The following is a 4,707-nucleotide window of genomic DNA, read 5'->3' as shown; positions in this document are numbered from 1 at the left end:
GAGTTCCAGGATTACGACGAGTTCTAGTTTACTTAGTGGCAAACCCCCAATCAGCTGCATGTGTAGGCTTACCATCTATGTTTCGTTTCTCCGCACTTTGATAGTTATGCTAAAGACAATGGTTATGTATAGACTCTGTGGATGTCTTGGACATCTTGATGTAATTAAGTAACTTCCCGTTATTTAATTTGAGCATTGTTTGATGATGTCCAATTATGTAATCACTGTGTACGTGAGTTCTGATCCTAGCACGTACATGGTTCGCATTCGGTTTGCCTTCCAAAACCGGGTGTGACATAAGTGGTATCAAAGCCCTTGCTGACTGTAGGACCACTAACCTACACTAGAATGGTCGACCTAAGGAATATAAACCCATACTCTTACCTTGACCTTAGAGTTCTTTAAAAAGTTGGTCATCTTGACCAACTCTATGTTATCTACTTATCTCAAAAAGTTTTGTCTCACTTTTCTTTCTGTTTACTTTCTGGTCTCATAGTTTTACTCTTACTCTTGTGCTTACGATGTCTTTTGTAGATGGCCCATATCAGGTGCACTGCACGTAAGTCTGTGATCCCCTTTTTGCCTTCTCGCCTGGCGGAGCGTCCACTGCGTCGCACAGTGCTAGGTCAATCCAGCCACCTGGAGAGACTGCATCGTCGCCTGCACGAGGAGCAGGAGCGCCGACGCTAGGAGTAGGAGCAGGAGCAACAGGACTCTTCCCCTCGCCTCAGCAGGAGGTGGAGTCTGAGAGGCCACCTTCCCCTGCACCTCAGCCAGAGATGTCCCCTGCACCACCATAGGGCATCCCGACTGCTGGAGGAGACTGTAACACCCCAGGTGTTACCCTGGCTGGAGCACACCTTGGCACTCAAGTCAAGACTATGATCACATGTGGAAGAACTTAAGGAGCAAAAGCATAAGGGGCTTTGGAAACTAAGTTATTACCAAGAGTTGGGAATGACCAAAGGCATTACCCTAATTGTGTGCAACTATCACCTTGGGAGAGGGGGAAAGAACCCTAGGCCTCTCTTAAACCCTAACTCCCAAACCATGGATAAGAGGAGAAAGAGAGTGAGCAAATGTGCAAAACATGGGTAATCCTTACCCAAACTCTAAGCAACATTATAACCATCAATTAGGGAGGGGAGTTATTGCAAAAAGGCCCCTAGGGAAACCCCATTTCAAATCTCCAAGTGGAGAGAGAGCTAGAGCTCTCTAATTCCCTCTAAGTCCCATTTTAGCCCTAAATCAAAGATCAACCGTGTTCACTTCAAAAATGGCGCCAAAACCACTTGGGTTCTATACCAAAAATGTGCAATACCACTTAGGGCACCCACTGGAAAAAGTTGAGCTCGAGACTCGGACGTTTGACATGCCATGGCATGGCTTTTGTCGCGAAGTGCTCAGTATGACACACCTGTTTTGGCACCCGAAGATCTTCCTCCCTAGGCCGTATCTGCCCCGGCGTCTCACAGTTGAGTGACAGCCCTAGGTGCCAGGAAGAGGTCTGCGCCGGACCTTTGCAAAGATTCGCACGGTTGCGACCTCTGGCGACGTTTGAACACTGGAAGAAACAAACCGCCACGTGTTCGACGCCGTCTGCCGCGCCAGAGCACGCCCGAGCACGCCCCGCGCCGCGCCCGAGCCAAGCCGGTGCCCTGGTCCGCGTCCGCGGCTATAAAACGCCCAGGAGCCTTGGCCGTACCCCTCCGCACGTACTCAAGCCTCACCGGAGCTCAGTTCGCCGCCGTTTGCCCATACGCGACGCGCCCGCGGCCACCCGAGCCCCTGCCACCGTAGACCGGCCAGCCCAGCCATTCCCAGCCCCGTCCAGCCACCGGAGAAGACTGTGCACGTCTCCATGAAGCTCCCCGAGCGAGGAATCGGGCTCTGCTTCACCGGAGAGGCCGGCCCAGGGTCACCGGACTTCAACCGACCGCCGGCAACCGTGGACCGAGGTACACCGTGCACCTCTCTTCGATTCCTTGCACGGTTAGACTCCTTAGACCCCCACGAAGCTCCCTATACCCTTGGATTAAACTATGCCGCCGTGGATAGGCCGGAGCACGCGCCGCCGACGAGCTCGCCCGCCTGCTCACGTGGACCGGGCGATTCCGGCCATCCCCGACGACGAGTCGTACCTCGACGTGATCGCCAGACCCTCCCCGAGCCGACACCACCCTTCGCCGGACCTCCCTCGCCGCCGGTAAGCCGCGCCGCCCTTTTCTTTCCCGCGGCTACTGTTTCAGTTGAGGGAGGGACTGCGGGTGAGAGGGAGAGAAACCCAGGGGGATAAGTGAAAGGTCAGAGACTCAAGTGAATAGTGCCTTAAGGGTAGATCTGCGAGGTTTAAATTGTTTTAAACCCAGGGGCCTCGGCGCAAACTGTTTTTCCAGGAAAACTTAATTAAAACCTAATTTAAATTCAAACAGAAACTTTAAAAACCCATAACTTCTGTTTGGTTTATCCAATTTTGGTCAAACCAATTTTGCCAGACTCTAAATCATGTAACCTACTTAGGAAAAATATAAAACCCCTTGGTGCTGTGGAAAACTTAAAAGTTCTGATTTAATGTTAACTTTGGCCAAAAGCTAAATAATAGTAAGAAAAATAGTTAGGCTATTTGACTAAGGTTAGAAAAATTTGGAGAAGTTTATATTCACCTACTAACCTATTTAAAAATATTAAACCCCTCTGTCCATTACATTAAGTTAGTTTTAACCCCTTATTCCAAATGTGCTTAAGTTTAAGAAAAATAGAAAAAGGGACACAAATATTGAACCAGAGGGCACCCCTATTTTTGTTAAGATACTTAGTTAATGTAGTTCACTAGAAAAATATATCATACCCTGTTTTAGTGTAAAATAATTAAGATCTCTTTTATTTTAATAAAACCAATGAAACTTAGAAAAATTCTACAAAAATAACCCCAAGGTGAAAACACCCCCACCCTTGGGATAACTATTGTTTTATTAGAAAGAACTTAGGAAAAATATGAAATCTGCTGTTTGATATTTTTCAAATAATAAGGTAGTAGAAAGTGCCTTTTTGACATTAAACTTGGGAAAATCATAGCTAATTAACCACCCCTTAGTTTCCTGTGATTTTTAGCACAAAGACCTATCATTACCAGAGGATGCCAACAAAAATAACCTTTAGGACAGAGCCTACCTCTAATTAAAAGATGTAGTGTAAAGTGGCCCATTCTACACCACTCTTGTTATTTTTGTCTAAAGCATAGCCTTATTATTTTGAGCCTCAAATTCTTAAAACAAGCTAGAAAAGCAAATAGCAACCCACTGTAATTTTTACAGAATTTTTGGAAAATATTAAACCACTGTCGTAGTTCAAACCTCACTAGAAACCATAAATAGAAATTAAAGAAAGGAGAAGGATAAGGGTAATTAATGTCATCCTAAAAACCCTTGTAAATTGTCCACTAAAATAGATAAAGACAATGCAAATCTACTATGTTATCCCCAATGAAAACCTAAGTCCAAAGAGTGATAAGTCTATCTATGCACCACTAGAAGCCCCGCATAACTAAGAAAACCCTAAGTTACTTCTGGACTTAGTCTCTTTTTGCATAATGTTATTAAATCATGCATAATCATGACATACATGTTCATTGCATTCGCTAGACTGTAATCTTGCTGACGGAGAGTACATCCTCGTGCCGGAGCAAGGAGCTGCTCAGGAGGTAGCCCCAGATCCAGCACCAGAGCCAGCACCAGAGGACCTGCCTGCCACTGCTTTGGAAGGCAAGCCCCGGTTTTATGCATAACCTGTTATTTATGCTATTTTACTTCACTTAATGATTGTAGGATTGATTGTGCACTTAGGTGTAGGAATTGTTTGAAACCCTAGTTGCATGATCTCAGGAACCCTTTTGAAATGAATACTAGTATGACAGGTCGAGTAGTTGCTTTAATTAAATAGGATCTCGGTAGAAGACGAGTGATTTTTCTAGCACTCGCGCGAGATCAGGAAATTGATTGTACCCACTTTCACATTGTCATGACACTAGTTGGTGGACAACAATCCATGGGGATTGGTTGTTTACGAGATGGAAAATGGAATAAGGATTAACGTGCGGATACCTGTGTCAAGCGTTTGAACGTACTGAGCACATGCCGAGAAATATGGTAAATCGGTAAGCCTAGTACCTGAGTGAACCCGGCAGTGGACATATCCCCTCACGCGTCCTGAGACGAGGTCTCCCATTCCGGTTATGGTGGGTACAAGTGCGGTCACTGCACGATGGCCAGTCGGGGTCAGTGAGGCATTGTACGCCAAGGCGGTGAGCCCTGATCTGCTGACGGGGAATCGATGGGGACGGTTGATATGTGTGGGGACGGAGTGCCCCTGCATGTCGTGTGTTTAGGTTTACCTTGCAAGGATAAAAACTCGATTCGAATCGTCTGCTTCTCGCAGCTAATGAGACTGCTTGATCCATTGTACTGCATTGAGTAATAAGTGGAAGTATGATGAGTTGAGAAAAGATGTTGATTGTTAATAATGCTTGCTACCATGTATGAGTAGATAGTTCACTTTTAGCCTTAAGAGAGTCACACTTAACTTGACTAAGTTAAAATCTTGATTTAGAAACTCAGCTAGTGCTTTTGGCAACCAAACCCCACAGCCCAACAACTGCATGTCTAGAGGTAGAGGAGTAGACTCCTCACACCGGGTAAGTCTAGCTGAGTA

Source organism: Zea mays, chromosome 9 (assembly GCF_902167145.1).
Source record: "Zea mays cultivar B73 chromosome 9, Zm-B73-REFERENCE-NAM-5.0, whole genome shotgun sequence".
Taxonomy (NCBI): domain Eukaryota; kingdom Viridiplantae; phylum Streptophyta; class Magnoliopsida; order Poales; family Poaceae; genus Zea; species Zea mays.
This window is presented reverse-complemented; position numbering follows the sequence as displayed.